We start from the raw sequence: 25,258 nt of genomic DNA on the forward strand, positions 1-25,258 counted from the left end.
TGCGTGTGTGTGTGTGGTGTGTGGTGTGTATGTGTGTGTGTGTTTTATGGCTTTTTTGTCATTGAGGTTTCTCCCTCTTTTTCTTACTGTCTATTACAAGCTGTAAAAATCCATATAGAAGACCACTCAGTGAGTTCCAGAGTCATTTTGTGTATGGAGGGCTGGATGGAGGCCTGGACGACGGGGTGGGTGGGGGTGAGGAGGAGGCCTACGGGGGGGGAGAGGGGGAGGGGGAGGAGGGAAGGCAGCGTAGGTAGGCGGAGCTTCTCTGAAAATCCCCATCGATTGGCTGATCAATCTGGAGGAAAACAACCATCAGGTAGAGAAGCGTGGATCCACGGTGCAGGTGTCCCATTGGTCAAGAGGGGAGAGGGGAGAAAAAAAAGAAAGACATGACTGTTAGTAACTTCACTTTGAACATATAAAGCATGGGAGCTTTGCTGCATATGACCAAAAAGCCATTTTTTGTAATTTTTTTGTCATTTTTTCCCAGGGGTGACAACATAAACAGACTACATGAAGGCAGAGCAGCATGTCATTTGATGTGCATCACCTGACACAAGAAGAGGAAGAAAAAAGAAGAGGTGGATCAATCAATAAATCAAATTTTATTTATATAGCACCTTTCAAATAAATCGAATGCAATTCAAAGTGCTTTTAAGTTTGATTGAAGGAACAAAACCAAAAACAACATAGCAAAAGGTATGTTAAAAAATTGATATTTAAAAATACAACAAGTAAAAACCATACAATTTTGATTGTGAGAAGCTATGTAAAAGCCAGACTAAAAAGATCGGTTTTTAGTTTACGTCTAAAAGAATCATTAGGTGAAGGTACAGTAGCCAGGATGTGCTAATTCTGGAGGCAAATATTGCTGTTTTTCCAAGTTACAGGATGTAAATACTGAAAAAAGGACAACTAACAATTGGGCTTCCATACAAAACAGTGGCTGTGGGTGTTTTCACATACATCTGCTGTGCTTTGTTAACCCTTAAAAGATCAGTTTACCCCAAATCAAAACTAGATATTTATCTTTTTACCTGTGGTGCCATTTAAACGTCTAGATTGTTTTGGTGTGAATTCTAGAGTTTTGGAGATATCGTCCGTAGAGATGTCTGCCTTCTGTGCAATATAATGGAACTAGATGGCACTCTGCTTTTGGTACTCAAAGCGCCAATAAAACAAACAAAAAAAAAAAACACTCTTTCCAGAAATCACGACCCAGCTACTTAAGATATTACACAGATCTTGTTGTGAGCAGTTTCATGTAGGAACTATTTTCTTTGTACCAAACTACACCCGCCGACAGTATCACCATGCAGAAGAAATCGTGCATCTACTCATGGAGAAGATGTTTGGCATCCTCGGCTGAGCTGTAACAATTCGCAGGTGTAGTTCGGTAGAAAGAAAACAGCTCCTGCATGAAACTGCTCACAACAAGATCTGTGTATTATTAAAGTTAGAAACTGGGTCATGATTTTTGGACAGCGACACTTTGAGACACCTAAAGCACCACAAGCCGATCGCCATCTAGTGCCATTGTACTGGAGAGAAAGTAGACATCTTTATGGCAGATCTCTTAATCACTGAGAAACTCACTCCAAAACAATCTAGATAGAAAAGTAGCACTGCAGGTAAAAAGAAGAAATTTTTGATTTGGGGGTGAACTGTTTCTTTCATTTCCATCAATGCTGCCTGTAAAAGGTCACCAAGCATTAAACACAGTGAGATAGTGGTCAGTCAAAGCTATACTGTTTGTTTTTCTATTGACTGTATTTTCTACATTTAATGTATGAAATTTTCTCTTTCCTGCATTCGACAGCTTCCATCCATTTTTTTTTTTAGTAGGCTACACAAGCCGCACTGTTGCTGCATTTTCTATTTTTTGGCTTCACAGGTGTCACAGTTTTCCTTGTTTTTGTGCTTGAAAAGATTAAAAGATTTTTGACTTCTTACTTGTGATATCTCTCCATGCAGAGAACTCAAATCCAATAGCGTTTAGTGGAAATCTGTTTGCGGCTTCACAATGGTAAAATACTTTTCAATAGCCACATTTATTTGCAGAAACAACGTCACCCTGTGAGCCGTTTTTATTGAAACTTATTTTATCTGAAGAAAAAAGAAAATGTGTTTACATTAAGCTCTAGGGATAATCTTAAGAAATCAGGGCATTATATCTGGATAAAGAAGCTGCTAATTCAGGACACTGGGCGCCACAAACAAAATTCCATAGATCTTTATAGTATTGACCTGGAGGCAGAAATGTAAAAGATCAATAACTTAAAACTTGGACAAATTAAACCAAAACTAACTGCATAACCGAATACCAAAAGGACTAGAGAGAAAACATGTTTTTCTGCATTTTGGAGCAAACCGATCCACATGTTTAAACCTGGAGTTGTTTGGGGATAGCAACGTGCTGATACCAAATGACGATGTACACACACTCTCCGATGAAAAGAGTCCATTTTTAAAGATTGTAATTGGTTGGAGCACATGATTCACCATCACAGACACTTGGACAGTCTTTTAAAACTGGACGGGGAGGATGAAAGCATGCAATGTGTTTTATGTGCAGAAACGTTTTCACATTGAGCCACTGTTTCGAACAGAGGGCTTGTGTGTGTTTGGTGAGAAGATATGAGAGATATTTGATGGGAGAAAAAAGAGAAAGAGAGGAGAACGAGGGGTGAAGGCTTTCAGCGAACAACACGCCTCATACAGAGAGAGAAAAAGAGAAGCAGACGGCATGTATGTTCTTTACGATTTCCCAGAGATCTAAATTCCAGAGTGTGTGTTTTTGTGTCCAGCGGGCCACTGGATTATAAACCATTCGGCAGACACGTTTCGTCACACCCAACACACACTAATGCTTGCCACGTGAACGGCACACACACACACACACACACACACACACGCACACACATAATAACCGTGTTAAGACCCTCATCAAGAGTCTTAGGGAGAGATTGAGAAAGAAAACAAAATAAGAAAGAGGAGAGGAGGGAAATGAAGGAGGAAAGGATGGAGGGTTTGATCAGGTGGGAGGAATAAATGATGGAGGGAGCAATGTTAGGCAGAGGAAGAGACAGGAAATGCAAAGAATGAGAGGAGACAGACAGATGGACAGATGGAAGAGGGCGGAGGTTAAAAATATTTGTCTCTCCACCCGTTTCTTACTTTCTCTGGTTCAACTCTCCTCTCTATTTTCAGTGCTCTCACATGTCCCTATTAACATTCATGATGCACTCAAGATGTTCATGAATATTTTACACACACACACACACACACACACACACAGCCCCCTCCTCACCTGACCTCACACACTGCAGCAAATTACATAACAAGCCCCGCTCTTTTTCCAGCACTCATATATACATAACAAATACACACTAATTAAAAATCTAAATTATGTTAAAATTAGAGGACGAGCACAGAAAGAACACCACAACAACCCTCCGCTGTCACAGAGAGAGAGCGAGAGAGAGAACATGACGTACTGAAGCTCCCGAACTGTCAAAAAGCTCTATACAGAGCCGTGTCACAACACACAACAACAACAACGTTCAGATCTGGTTAACCAGCGATCTCCAAATACTTCAGTGTGATGGGAAGTTGTGATTAAATTGGGAATGGTGGGAACACACAAAAACAGGGCGGAGATGCTGAAATTTGTTTTTAACAAACAGCAAAGCAATGTAGTGCAATTTGGACCTGCAACACATTTGATATATTGATACATTTTGATGAAACAAGCAAACAGCGCTCTGTGCAGCAGGGGGGGCTTTAGGGCTCTGCAGGCTGAGTTTACGTTTGCTGTTGGATGCTGGAGACACATGTTACAACCAAACTCTTCTTTACTGCCCTGCAGTCAATGGACATAAGCTGTTAGCCTACAAAACCACTATAACTCTGCTAATGCAACCTGATATGTGTAAGTTTGACATATTAACTTATAACACTAATAGCACTATGACTGGCAAAATAGCATGGCTAATTATAACTGCAGTGGCAAAGACAACGTAAGCGACTAATACTCTTTTTTGGAAATCAATACATCCATTAAATGTATTTCATATATGTTTCTTACCACGAGTAACTGCAACTTCAGCGTGCTTTTCAGGGATGCATTTAGTGATTTGGGGGCTCCCAGGCAAATACCATCTTACTTAACTTGTCACCCTTTCTCTAACTAGGAATGTTGGTATTGTCAGTGCTAGAAGTACTCAAAACTTTTGTTTGTTGGAGAAGCTCATGAAAAAGCAACAATATCACTGGCCAGGAAATCGACCTGTGCTGACGGCATGTTTTTTTGTTGTTTTTTAACACGGCACTGCGCTACTGGGACGCAAATATGTGAATCTGTGCTCAGTTGTGTGTGATTTTTCTAAGAAAAAAAACAGGTCAAGGTTAACAAAAAAGGCTTAAAAACAAGCTGAGGTGCTACTATCCATCCTCACGTGACAGCACTATCTGGCCTTCATCTATAACTACAAAACACTCAGACACACACAAACAAAACAGCAAATGCTATCTGATTATAGGTCCATACACTTGTAGCACCAGTCAGTTGTTCTATTGTTTCTAAACGTGTTTACGCATTTGTGAGTGTGTTGGTAACCTGAGCGTGGGCTATATAGAATTTCACCTCAGCTTCTCTGGGAGCCAAAATAAAACAACATACAGTCTCACGCGACAGCGGAGAGGAAGAGAGGGAAGGTAAGGTGAAGGTGGGGCAGATGAGGTTGATGCATAAGGAGGGGAGGAGGAAAACAAAAAGGAATGGAAGTACGGTAAGAAGAAGCTGTAAATTAGTCATATAGAGTTGAAAATTTGCCAAACTATAATTACAGCCTAACAATTGTATGTCCCAGCAAACCAGTCAAGTGGCATATACAGCTAAAACCCATGTCTCATGTAGCTCTGACAGTTGACAGTGCCTCAAATGTTGCTGCAAACAAGCTACAAATTCTAAAATCTGGCTTCACACATATCTCAGCCCGGGCAGCACAGACGATCTACACAATCAGCACAGATTTAAGGTGGACAACCGAGATTAGTGTCACTAATTCAGTGTCTGCCCAAACGTCTCCCTGTCTGTTCGTGAGTTATGACATAATGGCCAGGAAAGTGTTTTTGCAGTTTTTTGATCTTTTGGATATAAAATGTCAGAATTTCCTAATTTTATCCTATTAGACGTTTATGTGAAATTTGGTCATAATTAACATATCGTAGTTGTCAGCGCAAACTTCTACATTTCACTATTTTTATTTTTGTTGTTTTTTTAAGTTACTTCTATTCATGATTCTGCCATTTCTCAACCAATGAAATGTATTTAAAAAAGCTTGTGACTAAACCTCTTATCTCCATTGGATCCTTTTAAGAACACAGCATTTTTTTCTAATTCCTGAAAAACAGCATTTTTGAGATAGGAGGTTTGCATCAGACAGCAGCGATATGAGTTCTTGGTCAAAAACACAGTTCGTGATTGTGTCCAAGTGGACGTTTGTGCCAAATTTTAGGGAAATTCCTGAGATATTACTTTCATCAAACTGAGACTGATGCAAGGTCACAGTGACCTTAATGTCTAATCAGTTATTTGTTGAGTCCAAGTGGACATTTGTGCCAAATTTAAGGTCATTTCCATGGGGCATTCTTGAGATATTATGTTAAGAATGGGATGGATGGATGTATGTACAGACGACCAGAAATGCCTCCCAAACATCTACAGCCCAAAAATCTTGATTGTTTTATCCTCAGATGGACAAAAAGAATGAAAAAGAGCCACATGCACAAGACGAGGAGGGAGGGAAAGGTGATGCCTGGAAAGTCCAAGGTCAGGGACAAATAAGAGTCTGTCGTTTCCTGTGTCTCACACATCAACACACACACACAGGCTCAACTCTGAATCTACAAACACACACACACTAAGCACACGTAACCAATGTCTATTTTAGTGAGCGTTTATTCTTGTGCCACAGACCAGATTACCTGCAACACCAGCAGGAAATCAGGGCAAGCTCAGCTATTCTCACTTCATCTACACCCTCCCGTTGTCATTCTTTATCTCCTTCTCCCTTCTTTTTTCTTTTTTGTTTTTCTCCTCCTTCTTTTACAGTCTCTTGTTCTTTTGCATGTAAAAGGTAAAAGGTGAGAAAACACACATGCCTGCTGCCTGCTGCAAGCCTGATCATGTATTGCACATAATGTCAGTGTCAAATAAGCAGTGATATGAATTACAAAAATGCCTTGCATGCTTTCGGCGCTCTTGTGCAACCTTCTGGATACCCTATAGGTGACATTAACCCATTTCTGCAGAGCAGTATGAGTAAACTGTTTTTTGTTTGTTTTTTTTTAATTGTCAAACCTGGAAGTAGCGTATTTAGGAATATACTGGTGACATGTTTTGAACATACTCATCAGGATCAACGGCAGAGAAGTTTGTCGACCCGATTTTACGTACATTTTGATTAGGTTTGCAACTTATAAAACGCCTGTATTATTCATATTATAACAAGGAGATCCTTTTTTGAATCTAGAGCGATGAATCTAGGAAATATTGACCAAAGAAAATACACTTGTGAGTAAATGATTTGGTCTTTGTGCGTTTGTTTGTCACAACCTTCTAAAACACCATCTCTAACCCATCTATTTGTATCTGGGCATGAATTTTGGTGTCACATGCCAGCAAATTACGTCTGCAAATATAACGCACAGCATAGCACTGACCCATATAGAGCTGGATATAGATTTCAAGGCTGAAGACCTCAGGATCAAGTTCACATTTGGCCGTGACCTGTGGATGTTTGTCCCTCTTTTATTTTCTCTCACACACACACAGAAAAATACACACAGTCAGTGAATGAAAATGAAGAGGAGTATTTTGTTACTGTGAGTGAGACACTTGGCAACAACTTTTCAAGCGAGAACAGATCTAGTGACTTGATTTGGTGGTTTTTTTTTTTTAGATCAGTCTCCTGTGAAACCCAAGAAATGACTTCAAGTAGTAAAAGAGATTGACATCAGAGGCAGAAAAGATGGGAAATCTGATTTTAAAAAACTGCCGCTGGGAGTTATAAGATGTCAGTATCATGTTTGTGCGGCTCTATTCATTTCAATATCAGTCTGCTTCTGATGAAACAAGACACTGCTTTTCTATTACTTACAATAGAGTGTTTATCCTCAAAAATGTGTTATTTTGTCTCCATCGTTAAATCAGCTGTTATGATGTGCATGTTGTCATTGTCAGGCCTAAACCTTGTATCTATTACTGTATCTACTATTTTCTTTTCTTTTTTGGAAATTAATTCTATTGGTCCCCCTCTACGTTTATCAGTGGGCTTTACCATTTCTCTAACAAAAGATCATGTCGATCAGAGAAAATGCATGACAAAGATCCTTTGGATGTTTTACCATGTCTCAACCAATGAAATGTATTTCAAAAAGCTTGTGACTTAACCTCCTATCTCCATTGGATCCTTTTTCTAGTTCCTGAAGAACAGCAATTTTGGAGACATTTTTTTGTTGGCGCCCAACAGCAGCGATGTGTGAAAATCTACAGCAGTATATCAGAGTATTTGGTGTTTCCATCATGTGCGGCTGCTTGTGACTTTTCCACTCCATTTTGGTCCTTTCTCCTTTTTTATATCATTCTCTGTGCCTGGAGTACAGAGACTCTTCAGTCTTTACTCGCAGTCTCTCTCCCTGTCTCTTACACACACATGCACACACACACACACACACACACACACACTTGGCAGCAGAAAAGACAGTTTCAGGACAGAGAAACATATAAACACACGGACTGCTAACTGCAAATCAACGCATGCACACAAACACGTCAACATTCCCAAGCTGTCTGTGATATTCCCATGAAAAATAACCATATTCCCAGCTCTGGGAAGCAGATGGCGGGGATAAGTACTACAGTGAGAGAATGAGAGAGAGAGAGAGAGGAGAGGGTTGTAAACAGAGACTGGATGTGTGCGTTATGGTGCAGTGCTGCTGCAGTGCAGAGAGTACAAGGGGGGGGGCACATGTGTATCAACGTGCACAAGCGTCGATGACAAATCCCTTACTCCATAACTAGGGCTTATATCACCATACTGGCTGGTATGAATATGACATAATATACCTGCTGTGCTCATGCTCTCCTGCTCTCTCTCTCTCTCTCTCTCTCTCACACACACACACACACACACACACACACACACACACAAGCATGTACATATCAAAACACTTATGAGGAGCGCCCACGGGCTGCGCAAAATAAGTCTCCAATCTCCACCTCACCTGAACCTGACAGCTGCTGCCTCTTAAAATAGAAGTAAAACGTCTTCATTGTTTCTGCACCGGAGCAACGACTGAGAGGGCAGTCAAGGTCAATAAGTCTCTCTACAGACGAGTTGATCAAGTTTTACGAGTCAATCTGCTGTAACAACTGTTGAGGGTTTGCAGTTAGTACATTTTCCATATATATATTTATAATAGATTATTAATATTATATATATATATATATAATAATATTATATATATATATTATATAAGTATATATATATATATATATATTATATAACTGTATATTTTAATATTTTAAGTAATAAACATGTACAGCTCCATTATGACATCGTTTTCAAATGCAAACAAGTCACTACTATTATCTGTGTACAACCAAGTAAATTCACCGCGAATGACACATTAAATATTTCTGATCCCCGTTAGCTGCTCTTCCTGGTGTCCACGCACAACAGAACAAACATGCACCACAACATATAACACATATTAAAAGTCCCAAAAAGAACATAAAGTAAAAGTCAAGTGAAATGTTAAAGATAAAGTTCACGAATTAACAAATGAGTTCATACCTCTTCCTACTCCTTTTTGAACATGTAAGATTTTTTTGTTGTTGTTTATTAGAATCTATTCATTAAGTTTGTGTATAGGTAATCATCCATTTCTGTTATTGCGATTTTGTTGATTTTCATCTTTTTTTGTTTTGTTTGTTTGAGTTGCTCAAAATAAATATCTATCAAATCAAAATCAAATGAAAAAACATCACAGCACATGAACTTTATTAGACATGTAGCACATATAAAGTCAGATTTTATAAAGCACATAAAAGCAGAGATGTTTAATACTAAGTATGCCACTTTAAGTACCTACTTGAGATAGGATCATTCTTTTACTCACGAACTGAAACTTTTGAAAACAAAAACAGGTGTGTTTATTTATTAAAATTTTACCTGAAAATTGTATGAACTCTTTAATCAAACTAAAGAAAATTACATTACTAAAACAACATTAAATGTTGTTTTTCTATAGACAGAAAAGTCTCTTGGTTAATGGTGGTTTTCAACTGCTGCCAAAAATGTACGATACAAAACACCAAAATCTGGTTTCTCCTGTATGTCATCATATAAGATATTCACACGCAGTTAGTGCATAATCCATTTGAGTTAAGCAAATCAGTAATTATATCTAAGGGTGTGTCACTACATTAGTACATTAAACAAAAAACTGCTCCTCCCAGTTTAACATGCCAGCAGACAAGTTCATTTTTACAAAAGTTCCTGCCAATAAAGAAATAATTAAATAAAAATCTAATGTAAGAAAAGGAATGTAAATTGGCCAAAAATGGAAAACATGCTCAGTTTGAAATCAGGCTTATTTTAGCCTATTAAACAATAAATTAAACATTAACATAAGAAAAATCAGTAAACTCTCTGTTGCTGATGATAATTATTTAAATTATTATTATTTAAAGCTATTTTTCAGGTCATCTCCTTGTTTGTTTTTGGTTTAAACTTTCTTTTTATTTTTTGGGAGAGTTTTCCAGTATTTTTCTTGTACTTTTTTTTTACAAATTTCTTGCTAATTTTGGGGTAATTTCTACCTTTAAGTCACTCATTACCTTGTTACCCTTTCCTAACAAATAAAGAAAAAACAATTGGCAAAGTTGCTGGTACTAAATGACAAGCTTTTTGTTGGTCAAGATGCTAAAAAATGGAGCTCATGTTGAAACAGGTACAAGAAATATGCAGCCAGTCTTAGCATAACACTAGCAAAAGTTAGAGAGGAGAAGTGAGGACGGATCAGAGGACTCTGCGGTGTGTTGTGTCAGCTAGCTTTGCAGCCAGTTATAGCCCAGCCACCCTGTTTATTTTTAGCCCGAGCTAATAGGCTAGCTCGTTAGCTGGCCCACATACAGTCAGTTCACACGTTCACACACGCAGCAGTTAGCACAAAATGCAAAAAAAAAAAAACATTGCTGGCTTTCAGCTTTTGTATGTTTTAGTCCTTCAGCTAATCATCTCTCACTCGCTACATTAGCTTTACTTCCACAAGCTACTGTAGGGACTGTTCTTTATTTATTAGAGGAGGGGGGTTGCTGGGATGTGACTTTGTTTTTTTGTTGTGTTTTTTTTTTTGTTTGTTTTTTTTCTTTTACCTTCCCTGAGGTAACAAATATTTTTCCCAGAGCCTCCTTGCGTGATTTTGATCTGAGGCGAAAACATTAAAAGGACAGATGAGATAGAAATGAATAAAATAAATAAATAAATAAATAAAAACCCCACACCAATAAAGATAAACAGGCCTACAATTAGAAGAATAAAAGCAGTATACACAGGGTATAAATATTAATAATAGACTATTAAGCAGGTTCAAGACAGAGTAAAAAGATAAATTGAAAGATAAAAGACAAATTAAAATAGACAACACGACATATAAAAAAAAGTCTGTGAAATGGGTTTTAATACTTGATTTAAAAGACGTTAGATTTCAAAAACTGACCCTCTGATGTTTGAAAGTGAAAAGTTTAAGACAAAATCCTGAAACTGGAAAAAAGCCTTGGTTTTTCACTCTTGGCGTGTATGCTGGTTAGTTAGTGCAAATGGATGATTTCTGGCCAAATTTTAAATGAGACATAGAATTAAGTGATTTTGATGATTTTTTGTTTTGTTTTGTTTTGTTTTGTTATTAATGGAAGCGTTTGTTCAACATAATGTTTCCAAGAACCACTAGAAATCTTAAAATATAACAATAATTTCCTATTTTTACAGTTTCTGGTTATGATAATTTTTTTAACTTTGGCAATTTTCAAAGAAGACAAGCTTTCTTAAAAATAAATACATTTAAAAAAGGCAGTTAAATAAATAAAAAAATACAGCCATTTAACGTAGTAAGCCCCTCGCCTAAGCAAAAAATAATAAACCTAAGTTCCTCCCCACTGTTTAAAAAAAAAAATTGACATGCCTTCTCCTTCGTGCACCGCCCTCTCCCAAATAAATAACAAACAGTCCCTTTCAGGTTTCAGGCTAAAGCAAAAATGTGCTAAAGCAGCACAAGGCCCCTATTCAGACAGGTTGATGGTGACCACAGCTTAAAAAAAACTGCACTATTTAATCAAAATATGATATTATTTCTTTGTTAGAGACAGACCTGTCTGTGGGCACTGAAGTAACACACAAACATACACACACTGTTTTCTAGATCCACTTCCTGCTGATCTGAGCCTGTCTAATCAGTTGATGTCAATGTAGTTTCAACTGTCTCATAAATTTAGTATCATTTTTATGTTAGCTAGTGACCCAGAAGTTTTCTATCCCCACAACTACTATGCCAACTAATAGCTTATGATTAAATGTAAAGATGCTGCATTAACTCCTGCAGGTCTGTGTGTTTGAAGCTGGATACAGTGAAGGTTTTGACAAGCTGCTGACAGCAGCCTTGGCCTGCTTCTACACCGGAGTCACGTTACTGGCTGTGTGTCACCCTCACCACATAACCACAAACACACACACACACACACACACACACACACACACACACAGACACACACAGAGGACTGTAGCTCAGCAGCTCAGCACCTCAAACCTCATCTGTGCCCCCCTTTGACTACAGTACCCCCTACCCAACATCACATTACTGCACCCCCTGCCTGCATCCGATCCCTCTGACCCTGAGGGCCTGCCCCCTTTGAGAGGGTCTGTGTGTGTGTGTATGTGTATGCGTGTGTGTGTTCATTTATGTGTGTGTGTGTGTGTGCGGGTATCCTCCCCCCTTACGGCCCCCTGAGGCTATAACCACAAGGGAGCAGCCAGCCAAAGAGGAGACAGAAAAGAGAAACTCAAAGGGCGTGCAGGGAGGTGATACAAATCTACTGGACATATCTCACAATTTGAGGCCGTCTTTTTTCCATCCAGCTATCAGTGTGACCAAGCACCATCTGTCACACACTTTAGTTTTCCCTTTCTCTGATCAAAACTGAAATAAAACCCCAAACCTGCCTCTAACTCAGCTCAAACCTCACTAATAAACAATAATAAAACCCCCGCTGCTTACCCCACGAGCCGACGTAAAGCAGCTAAACACTAAAGCACTGATAAAAAAAACTGTTCTCTTTTTGTACCAAGCTTCATTTTTTCACACCAGCTTCTTTTACTACTAGCCAAAAGAATTATAATTGCCTGCAAAGACCTGTTCAAAACAGCACAAGACCTAAAGATGGTGCAAGTCTTAACCCCGCCCACACGTCTTATGGAATATTCCACTGTTAAGCTGACACACACACACACACACACACAAAACACCCACCCACACACACACACAAAACACACACTCCTCATGCATGATACTGATAAAAGCCAACTGACTTCAGCAGCATCAAACTACTTGACCACACGCACAGGTTTAGTTCTCAACAGCAACAAAGTCAAATGATCAAAATGTGCAAACACATGAGGATTATCATGCAAACAGTCTTGCCCTGCAGTTCTGACATGAGCCAAAATATAAATCCTCAGTTATTATTGCATTTGAATTTACATTTTTGGTGCAAGGTTGCTCAAGCCTGGCACTGCTTTAACCACAGAGGAATGTCTTATTCTCCAGAATTTCCTGTTGTCAAGTCGACGAAAATAAAACCCACCCATCAGTTGTAAAAAAAAAAAAAAAAGTAGTTGTTGATATGAAACAATAGATGAAAGTAAGGTTTTCTGCCTTGTTTGTTTTGTTCCTCTCCTCACATGTTGTTTATTTGTCAGAGAAGGACACGGCTGAGGATTGGCACATGGAACAAATTTAGCTTTGGTTTTGTTATAAACCAAAGTGTGTCAGACAGTCTAACCAAACCTGCGGCTTAATACTCCAGCAAACATCGCCCATAAGCTGCACACAAACAGTCTCTGATTGAAAACTGACATGTCAGTAGACGCATGCCAGCGGCATCTATGCCACATTTTGATGGCATAAAATGCATTAAATCTGACTCCAGAAAAAAATGTCAATAATGTTTTGATAAGATGAGCAACAGATGAGTTGGGAAGGAAAAAGTAACATCCACAACTTCAACAGAAATGTCAGGTTCAGTCTAGTAAGTGGTTTTCCTGCATCTACAACATCATCCCACCAGTGTTTTCATCTGCAGCATCCACAACATTTTATGATCAAATCTGGCAGCAAGCTGTGGTGACTCATAATGGTGCTCGACTTTATCAAACGCTTCACCGAGACGCAAAGACCGTTCTCTGAGGACATTTTCAGTAAACAATCCTAAAAAAAATGTGGTGCATATGGACACCTAGTACAAAAACAATCCAAAAATCACATAAGAAATCAATAGCCTGTCCCCTAAAACACACAATCAAATCATTTGTCAGAGTGTTTAACCCAAATTGTTTTATGAAAGTGCACATTTCTATATCTGGGAGGCTGCAATAAAACCTACCACTCTGGCTAGTATCCATCCCACAGAGTGACAACAAAAACAAAACAAGCACATAATTAGACAAATAGAGAATGTAAAAGAGAAAAATGTTTCACTGTATCTCTTGTACAGTAAACTGATCCTTGTTTAACTGATATGTGATGCTGAAATGTATAATAATGTCAGTTTAGTGTTACTGCTGAAACTGTAAAACTGTGTAAAAGGATGTTCTTCCTCTTAAGCACGAAAATCAGACCAAAAGGGAACAAACGGGTAATTGTGTGTGTGAGTGTGTGTGTGTGTGTGTTCCCATTACTCTGAGTGCAGTATTACTAACAGTGTTAATGACATTACTGGCACACGGCCAGTTATGTCCTCTTGTCTTTCACCGCAGATACCTGACCACCTGTCCGTGTGTGCAGTCCCTTCCAGACGACTCACTCTGTAAATATTCAGCTAGTTTTACATGTTCATGTCTAGAAACTGAAGCAATCCTCACCAGAAAATCAATTAATAGATAATTGATGAATCAATACGCCATTTTTAAGCAAAAACATGCCCCCAAAATCCACAGGTTTCAGACTCTCAAAAGTGAATATCTGCTGTTTTTTTTCACTGGTATTAAAATTAATATCTTTGGATTTTGAAATGTCAGTGTTAGCAATGGAGTACTGACTGATTGATAAGACATTTTTTACTTTTGTTGCTATTTATCTAACCAAATATTTAGTAATTTGTTGAGAATGGAAATACTTATTTGAAATGGTCAGTTTTTTTCCCATTTAAGCTGGTCTGACAATCTGCTTACTTGGCACAAAATCACATTTCTGAAATATTCGATCACTTTGCCAATACAGGCATGCAAAAAAATACAAAAAATCCTACAAACAAAGCAGCATGCTAACCAATTATAGAAAACTAGGAGGTGAAGCTTTATAAGCAGTGGCTTGACAGTACAGCTGGGTCATATCTAAATATAACATATTAATACATAATGTTTGGAGTTTTCAAGGCAGTATTGTATCTCTGTAAGATCTTTGTATCAATGTGAAGATGTATTTTGAGTTTTCAAGTATTCACTTTTCTGCATTGGCCTATAATTGCATAAAGTTAAAAAGACAGGACTGATATTGGGATTTTGAGAGTGGACATCCCCATTTAAAAAGGCAATGTCTTTACCGCAGCGGCCACGGGTTCCACCTCATGGCCCTTTGCCGCATATCGCCCCCTCTCTCTCCCCCCTTTCACGCTCACGTCCTGTCCTGTCTAATAAAGGCAAAATGCCAAAAAAAAATCTTTAAAAAAAGAAAATCCATCTTGCCAGCTTTACATATTGTGCTTTTGTCCAATTAGTGTCCTGTAAGTAGCCACTGGCAACTACAGGCACCGTTCAGGTTTGTGCGACAACGGAGAGGCGACTGTTTGTTCAGAACAACGATGGCAGCTCCTTAAGAGGCTATTAGTGTACATACTGCAGTAGCATCAGAACTGGAGAGTATTTCTTAATTGAGAGAAGAGCAGTACTTAATGTATTACTTAAGTATTTACTGAAAGTGCCTGCCTTCTTACAGCCAGTTTCTAATGGCGGCTTCTTAGGTGGTTCTCTATGACAAACCAGCTGCTGCGTCAGGTTAGACCGCACCGTCAAAATCAGAAATCAACCCAACTCCACAAAAATTTTGCATTACAAATAACCTTCCTGTGCTCTCTGATGTCAGATTCCAAATATCCCACAAGAAATGAAGCTTAATTTGTAACACAACAGAGCCTGCTTTAAACTACACACAGATGATCAGCAGACATTGCGTGTGTGTGTGTAAAGATCGCTTGGGGCTGCAGACCAGTCTATCAAGACTTGTTCTGGATTTTTTAACGGACAAAAACAACATTCCAACACACAATGACAATCTAAAAAAACACAGAAGGCTGCATACCCCACCTTTCATCCAAAGCCTGAAAACAATGCTATAACTCATTAATAACGTCATGTAATTCATAACATACACCCAAAAGTTAAAAGGTAAACAAACTGTGGCACAGACAACAGAAGGATGAATAAGTGTGAGAGTACTGGGCGCAGCATGCGCTGCCAATAAAGACGAAGTGAAGGACACCAAAGATGCTGGGCACAAAGCAAATCTGATTCACTGCCAGTCATATCTGGCATCCAGTCAGCTCTTTGGTATTTTAATTGGAGAGTGGGACGTCAGTTTGTCCTGGGACAGGATGAGTCAGTGAAGATGAGAACAGAGATTGGACAGAACCCCGAGAGATGTCTTAAGAGAGAAGCTCCATTATTTGATTTAAGGGTGACATTACTGACGCAGGATAAAATGACTTTGAAAGCAAACTTTGTAGAGAGAAAACTTTAATGCCTGAAAAACTGGCTCTAAGTGCAAATGTTTCACAGCGACTCACTGACTGGCTTTAATAATAGCACGTATGTATTACCTCTCAAAGGAGGTCATGTTTTCGGTGCTGATGCGTCTGTTTGTTTGTTTCTCAGCAGGATTACTGAAATACCACTGGCCTGATTTTCATGAAACTTGGTGAACGGGTGAAGCACGGGCATAAGAAGAACCCGTTAAATTTGGGAGCAGATCCAAATCATAGGGCAGATACAGGAACTGTATTTCCCTTTGGTTAAACTTGCAATAAATGCACATACCTCTCACAAGTGAACATAACAACAGCTGTCCTATGGGTGAGGTTTTTTTTCTGGCAAAGAGATGACCCACCCTACTCTGCCTTCGATTGGTTTTCCCTGATAATATTACCCTCGTCAATTACACTCTTCTTGCTGAAACATAAGCAATCCAACCAACAAAGGTGGCGAGTGCTAGCCAATTAGGAGAGGAGTATGGAAGGTTAATGCCTTCACTATCCTAGAAAAAAAAATTGACATCCCCTGGGTCTAAACTAGGGAGTGACGTTTTGACAACATGTTATGGGTGCGACTGACCACAGACGATTTAAAAAGCAGCTGGCAGCAGTAAGCAGCTAACTCAAAGAACAACCCAAATGTCCAAAAATTTGGAAAACAATGAAGTTCGGGAGCTCTTTACCCTTCGAGCAGATGATGAGATCAGCTGTCATATAACAGACATGGCGGATGCCCGTTATTGCCATGTTATGCCACTGTTGTTTATAAAGCGCTGCCGACATGTTATATGTCACACTAGAGGCGTCAAGCCCGTCATGCCTCTTTTGCTTTCAAGATGGTGGCCTGCTATTTAAACTACACTTTAGCAGCACGATCCCACTGTAATTCAGTCCCTATGGTGCGATCTCTGCGAAAAAGGGCTGCTTCTAGTACTTGCATTGTGTCTTGAAAGGGTCTGCTGGTGCTGACTTTTCCAGTTTAGCTGCGTTCCTAATTCGGAGGCAGACAGAATTGTTTCTTCACACATGATTATGGAAAATCTAAAGAGAGGAATTCACACCTCTAAAAGAAAAAGCCTGAGTCAAACGCCAGCTCATTGTTCTGCTCTGACAGCAGTAATTAGGAGCACAGACATCTCTGATAAAGGCCAGTTGTTTTCTACATAAAGTGCTCTGTGAGATCAGGTGACCTTTAACATTAAATGGACCACTAATTACTGAGAGAAATAAAAAGATACCATTGTAAACAAGGTTGTTGGGGCTGGGTTTTTTTTAATTTAATATAAGAGGTTTTATTAAGAAGTTCATGGTATAAGAAAAAGCATGTCTTTACTGAACACTATCAGCTTCTGTTTTCTAATGACAGCTGATAATGTCAATGTTTTGGTTATTGCAAAAAGGTCTTTAAAATCAATTTAAAACCTCTTACTTTCAACAAACCAGTCTCCACACAGGGTCAGTTTTGCAGCTGTTCAATAGCCTTTAATCATATCACATGATCATCAGAAAATTAAGTTTTCCTAGTTGTCATGGAGTCAAATCCCATTTTTTACACTACACTACACTACATTTTTATTCTAAAAAATGGCAGAAAAAAACACTCACTGGCTCTGTCAATCATCTAATAGCTGTTGTGGTAGAAAGTTTTGCCAACTGCTGTTTCCAAAGTCACGAATAAAGTCTTTCTGAAATCTACAGGTGATAACTTGAACATCACTGTTATGTTTTATTCTCAAAAGTTGAACACATTTTTATTCATTCACACAGGGACTATAAATCCCCTTTAATCACTGGACAAAAATGCCCATAAGATCTGGCTTATGTCTTTAGTGGGAAAGTTTACAATCAACATATATTCCCAGAAAAAATGACAATGCAGTAGTCACGTGTATTTATCGGCTCAAGCTCCCACTTGCTCGATCAGCAGTGATGGAAAAATAACACGCTAAATTTTGCCCCTTTTCTGACGTGATTGACGATAACTTCTGCAAGTCTCTGTCATCTCAGATTCCATTAATCTTTCCAAATTAGTCAATACCACCTTTTGATTAGAGACTGGATAAGTAACACATATTCTAAAAGTAACCCCTGTCACATTTTCAGTGGCTTCCATGCTGCTTTCTACTGTTTACTAGCTCTGTTTACTGGTGCGTATGTGACCTCCAATGTGACAGAGACAATAAAATAAAAAAAATTAAAAAACGGGAATGGGAAAGGAGTCAATTGCCTATTTTGAGCGGGTTTTCCTGTGTTTACAAAGTCTGCACGTGTATGTAATGAGTTAAAATCACTTGAAACAAACTACAGAACTGAAGAGATTTCTCAGTGTGACTCTGGAGCCCAAGCCAAAAATAGAAACAGGCACAAATAAGAAAGACAGTTGAAGAAAGAAAGAAAAAAAGAGAAATGGTAGACAAGATAGAGTCGAGAAGAGCTGACAGGAGGACAAGAAGACAAAGTGGAAAGTCTCTATTCTTAGAAGACGTTTTGTGTTATTGAAAACCTCTCTGGCTACACAGAGCATCTGTGTGTGTGTGTGTGTGTGTGTGTGTGTGTGTGTGTGTGTGTGTGTTTCTTCTAACACAAAGCCAGGGCTAAATACAGTACAGCCATCTGATATTGACTTTGATAACAGTCCTCCACCACGAGAAAACCAACCAGCAATGCATGAAGTGCTGCTGACAGTCTACACACAAACAAACATAACTGCCTGCAGACACACACACACACACACACACACACACACACACACAGAAACACAAACACACACCTATTAGACAGCCGATGAATCAAACTGTCACATCTGCTTTCTATTTTTCCAAGACATAAATGTTAGTCTGCTATTGGAAGAGGAAGTCCAGAGAGGATAAAGCTTCAAAGCTAAGAGAGCCAAAGTTAAGAATAGTGGCGTTTTTTTTTTACCCACCTAGAAAGTAAACAACCCACCAGACGTGCGAAAGGCCATGCCAGATCTTTACATAATTCACATCTGAAATTTGCCGGTTGGATCAAAAAAAATTAAGGAAAAAAATGTAAACAGAGCAGCAACCTGTCATCTTTTTCCCTCAGCTGTTTGAATGCCTTGACTCCAAACAACACAACGGCATTTATAGCTGCAACAACTATGTGTGTATGTGCATGTGTATGTGTGTGTGTAAGAGAAAGAGCGATCTGGTAGAGATAAGGGGGGCTATCAATGGCATTGATGTAAGTGAGATGACAAACACACACACATAAACACACAGTCTTGCGCTCTGATCAGAGGTGGGAAAACATACTCGCTCCCTCTTTTCTTTCTCTCTCTCTCTCTGGTTTGTGTACAAAAACTTCACACCAGTATGAAGTGGGTTATCTACACTCAGGATCAGGGTTCAGGATACAAAGCCAGATCAGCTCTCTCTCTCTCTGTGTGTGTGTGTGTGTGTGTGTGTGTAATATATGAGAAAGACATAGATGCTGAGAGAGCAATAGTGTAAGGCAGACAGGATCCTTTGCAGGATTTTCCTAAAAAGGACATATATAGACTTGTCAAAATTAAACCCTCTCAATCATGACTTATGACTCATAGAAGTGTGCGGCGGTGTGTTTTTATGCAGCGACTCTACCATCTGCCCGTGTTTTCTGTGCTTGGGATGTTTATGGGCGTGTACTCCAACAGCACTCAGGTGAGGTTGGGTTTACTTAATCCTGCCAGCACCCTTGTACAAAGTCTGTGTAGTATCCAGTTGTGACCACATGACGTGGTAATTGCGAGTGGGTGTGCTTATGAGCTTCCATCATGAAGCAAACAAACATCCGAGGGTGAAGAAGAGGGGAAATTTACACAACGTTATCAATGAAAATGTCTAACTGGAGAGATGACAGGATTCGGGAACTTCTGTTGGTAAGGACCAAAGCTGAAATCTTAAGACAAATTCAAGGAACGGTAAGAGACTGTGATGTAATCAGCCTCATGTCCCATCTCCTGCACGCTCTACCTGAGTGCAGCTCTTTGCCTAAACCAAACGTATTTCCAGTAAGTGAGAACACTTCTGACACAATCTCCAGTTTACCTGTGTGAAAGAGAAACTAGACAATGTCCAAACGTGATTCTCCTCACATTGACTGGAGTTTATATAAGAAAATGGCTTAAGAGACACAGCACAGAATAAACTAGAGACATTAAGATGCAAAAAACACACAAAATGAATCTAGAGTTAGCTTTTACTTCTGCTGGTCAGCCAACAATCTACAAACTGCATAGTATACCTTTAAACCACCTCGGCAAGACGGTGGGTTTTGAGCCAAAAGAAAAAGAGCTGCATTTTTTGTTACTTTAACTTCTGGCCAAAAAAAAATTGCTTGGCTCAACGGTTGCTACAGCACAATGTGACATCATCCAGCAACGAGAAGCATTAGCCAATTAAAAACATGCAAGAGCACATTTGTTTTCCATAGTTGTATATTTTGCAGATTCACTTTGGCATTGTGGCCTTCATTGGACAGTTCAACCTGTAGAGAGTGAGTGTGGACTCGAACTGGGGACTTGCTCGATCAGGGGGTGCACCCCAAAATTAATTTTGGAAAAGAGGCCCCTGATGGGTACTCATATTGGCAAATATGGCAATGACAACTATAAGCTCATTTAAACCTTTAATAAAAGGTACTATACAGCACACAACTGCCCCCCCCCCCTCTTCAGTGGCATATGGCATCCAGTAAGTTAGAGCACTAAGCAACCTACCTGTAGCTAGTGTTGTAGTCAAGACCATACTAACTGAGACTGATATGAGACCGAGACCTTCTTAAAATGGTCTACAGACTGGTCCTGAGACTAAGACCAATCTCAAGTGCTACAACACGATCTGTAACTGTCAAAAATACATTTTGTGCAAGTGTCAGCACAATGATCAAGCATACCTCTCTGATAAGAAACTAAAGAAAGAACAAGAAAAGGAGGAAAAACGACACCCGGATGTGTTGGGGGGGCCTGGGGCTCCCCCAGAGTCTGGGATCGCCACTGTGCACAATAAGCATCTAAAATGTCCTTTCAGCAGGGCTCCCTCTCGTTTTAAGGAACCTGCAGGTTGCATCACCTCCCACTGAGACTCTCACGCTTCATCGTGTGGTGTGGAAACCATTAAACCAACAGATCTGGAGTTTCAGTGAGTATGATGTGGGCTCATAGAACGGTATTCAACAGCAGTCTGACAATGTGCCAAAGTCAGTTTGTAATATGTGGTGCGTTTTGTGTGTTTGGGCCACAAATCAACCTCCAGGAACATATTTATCTTTTTAAAGTAGAGGTCCCACTGTGATAGAATACTATGTGCAATACATGTAGAGAACATAAAGTTATGATCTGTGTTATAAATTGGCACGAAAGGAGACATATTAGGACATTATTTACATATTTAAGGAAATATAATCCAGTTCCACATGCAAAGTATCAAAATATTTGTATATGGAGGGATGATCAAAAGCCTTTGTGAATGTATGCATATGGCGGTGGACGCTCTGTTTGCACAACATCTGTGCAAATATATGTTGAGGTTCATGAGTCTCATGTGACTGTCTGCTCGTGATCTGGCTGTATTTTGCTGGTAATAACTCAATGCTGACTCAGCACCCGTTGATAGTCAGCACACATTTCATCAAGAGGAAGTCGTTTGCTTTCAGTTCAGCTGAAGCAGACTGTCTCGAACAACCTGAAACTCAGATGCATCACGACATGTCGAAAGAAAGAGGGTGACACGAAGGGACACAGATTTCTAAGGGAGAGGTGTTAACAGTATGACTGTGTTTTTGTGTTTAAACCAAGGGCGCTGCACATCTAAGTTGCATTGTTCTGCTCGTGCTAGTTGTGGTTTTAAGCAGAAAGAAAATAGAGGAATAACATCTAACATGTGTTGGCCATTTGCATCACTATTTGGGACCTTTGTTTTGTTTTTATGCAGCTTTACTCGACGAAACAGCAAAATAACACACAAAAAGAGGACTCTAAAATACAGAGTTAAGTGTGAATAAGAGAAATGAGTGCTATCTCCTAAGTGTTCATGCATGAGAGACTCACTAAAAGGCCTTGAAAGCTTCATAAATGTCGCTGAGACGTCGACGTTTTGGTCCAGGCTGCAACTTCAAGCCCTGCAGTCGTACCTGAAAAGCAAAGAGTTAAGATTCAGCAAATCAGCATAGTGCACACAAACTCAGAAAGTCAGGTTTTCCTGCAAGGGTGTAAGTTTTGTTTCAGCATTAGTGGGGGGACACATATGACACAAGGAGATTTTTAGCATCAAACACCAAATTTCTTGCACTGTGGATATTTAATATGCATAAATTCCGCCTTTTATTAATTAATTTATGGTTGAAATGTCTTTCATTTCATCAAAAGACCTCAGCTACTTTCATGTTTTTATTAAATGCATATGATCTAAATAATACGGGGGGGGGGGTGCGTAGCCTGCATTCTCCCCTCAGAATCTACGCCTGTGTTATACTATACATTAGATCAATACAGCACCCAACAGCACAGCAAATACGCACATCCGCTCTTACTCGTTCATGCGCACGAGCATGGAAATAAATCAGTAGCTGCTAATAAAGCAGAGCACACACAAGCCAGCAAAACACTTAATGCAAAGTCTCTCCCCCAGCACTCTGCCTGTGCACCTGAGATTTGATGGAGCTGCAGCCGTCCAACAAGAATATATCTACACCAAACTGTGCGCTAAATCAGAAAAAAATAGTGTAGAATCCTGCTGATATATACAGTAGTTGAGTAGCTTTAAATTGATGTATATTAAAATTTCTTCTACTCTAAATAAAACATTATTTTTAAACATTTTCTGACAGAAAAGGGTGCTTGAGCTGATATTATTGTGTTCATCTATACAGTTATTTACTGGACAAACCAATTAATAGTGTGCATCCCCGTTTTTTTGACCAACAGTCAAAACATAAAGATGTTCCATTTACTATGATAAAACACTAAAAAAACAACAACAACAAATATCCACATGTAAGAAGCTAGGACCAGAGTTTTTCTGGTACTTTTTAATAAGAAACTACTTTAATGACAGTCAACCTGTGCACCGATGCCTTTGGAGCTGTCCAACAAAGATGAATTTAAACAAAAATTATAAGATGAATCACAGAGATGTGTGTATAAACCTTCTGATAGAAACAGCAGATATGTGGATGTGTATTTAAGGTCCACTGAGCTAAGTAAAAAAAATGGTACAGAAGCTCTGTTGACGATTTAACATTGACACTCGCACTCACAAGGACACTGCCTTTGCAAAGTGAAGCAGCAACCATCCAACAAAGATACATTTAAACAAAACGGTATGCTAAATCACAGAAATGTGTGTACAATACCTCACACAGAAACAGTAAGTAAGTAAAGTCAAATTAATGTACATTAGAGGCTCTCTAAGCTAAATAAAACATGATTTTAAAATGTTTTTCACGACAAAAATGTGCAGGAGCTCTGTTGTTGATTTAATACTGACACTGTTATATTAATGCACGTTATTTTCTGGATAAATCAATTAATAGTTTGCATCCCAAGCATACTGACATCTTGAAATTGCCTGTTTTGTTTGACCAACTTAAAACCATAAAACACTAACAAAAATCAACAAATATTTACATTAGAGAAGCTAGAACCCGAATGTTTTGGTATTTTGCATAAGAGACGATTTAAACGACACTGCCTTTTCTGAGTGAAGCAACAACCATCCAACTAGATACATTTAAACAAAAACTGTACACCGAATCACAGAGATGTGTGTAAAATCCTTTCAGATACAAACAGTATATAAGTAGCATCAAATGGATGTATATTCAAGGTCATTCAAAGTAAATAAAACACATTTTTGCATGTTTTTGACAGCAAAAAATGTTCAGGAGTTCTGTTGACTTAATACTGACTGAGTATTATTTTGATGTGCAGTTATTTTTCTGAAAAAATCTATTAAGTTGCTTGCAAGCACAGTAAAACAACAAGGTGACAAATGCTGGTTTTGTTTGACCGACAGTCCAAAACACGATATTCAATTTACAATCCTAAAACAATAAGAAAATACTCACATTTGAGAAGCTAGAACCAGAGTTTTTTTGTGCTTTTGCTTCAGAAACTACTTAAATAACTAACTGCTTTATGAAATTATTGCAGACTCATTTTCTTTCTGTGGTACTACTGGTACTTTCAACCATAAATGCCATTATTTCTAATGTTGAAGTCTTACCTGCAGCCTGGTGGCACCAGCACCCTCAACTGATGACATCTAACCCATCAAAAGTAATTTATGACAACAACAAATGATGCAATAATTGCAAAAGTGGAAATGCCTAATGTCTTTAGAGTTATTGGCCCAAACATACTGGCTGCTCTTTTGTTTTGATTGGTCAGGTGTGTCTAACTTCTCCTTCCTGGTTAATTATAAAATATGCAGTGATGAAGGAAATGAAGCTACTCTTCAAACTGCAACCCCGAGCCTCTCCTGTGTTTCTACATCTTCTCCACATTCAGAAATGCTAATTATAATCACTTAATAATGACAGTAACCTAATTATAAAGCCTGACCTTTGTCGGGCTGTCTGCACCTCCTTCTGCTCTCTTTTTGTTTTTAACACAGGCCTGCACAAACTACTGTAAATGCCTCCCCCTCCTCCTCCTCCACCTCCTCCTCCTCCTCCTCCTCTCTGCAGCAGCAACCTGAGATGCTGTGTATTCCGCCTCCCGGAGCTGACCGACCTCGGCTACAAAATGTTTAATATTCGTCCCCTCTCGTCGCCGGTGCTTTACCCGGACACGGAGCTCACCTCGCCGGGTGGTGTCAGCCGCTGGCTCCGGTGTTTGTGTCCGCTCAGCCGTCGGACGGTCGCTCGGCTCTGCAGCAGCTTTTGTTGCATAGGTTGTCTGCTACTCCTGCAACTGAAGCCAGGGCTTTAAATACGCCTTTAAAGGAATATCTCTCGGAAGAAGAGACGTAGCGCTGGCTTCCGTCAACGTCACGGCTAATTTGCATAAATGGGCGGAGCCGCGGCGGTGGTATACAAAGCAGTCTGAACTCTTAAAGGTGAATACCGTAAAGAAAAAAATTTAGTGTCAGAAATTCATAGCAATCTTGTACTCAACTACAATTTTGAGGTATTTTTTGCTTGAAATTGTTTTATGCAACTTTATCT

General features: G+C 39.2%; 1 long non-coding RNA gene across 1 annotated transcript; it reads right to left on the minus strand.

Annotated features, from left to right (window-relative positions):
- Positions 1 to 11: 11 nt before the first annotated feature.
- On the minus strand, positions 12 to 25,015 carry LOC121957427. The gene is made up of 3 exons (XR_006106773.1): positions 24,893 to 25,015; positions 22,140 to 22,222; positions 12 to 298 (listed from the first exon to the last, which is right to left on the minus strand). It is a non-coding gene; the product is annotated as an uncharacterized LOC121957427 (long non-coding RNA).
- Positions 25,016 to 25,258: the final 243 nt, after the last annotated feature.

The sequence above is a fragment of the Plectropomus leopardus genome, chromosome 18, assembly GCF_008729295.1.
Source record: "Plectropomus leopardus isolate mb chromosome 18, YSFRI_Pleo_2.0, whole genome shotgun sequence".
Lineage (NCBI taxonomy): Eukaryota > Metazoa > Chordata > Actinopteri > Perciformes > Serranidae > Plectropomus > Plectropomus leopardus.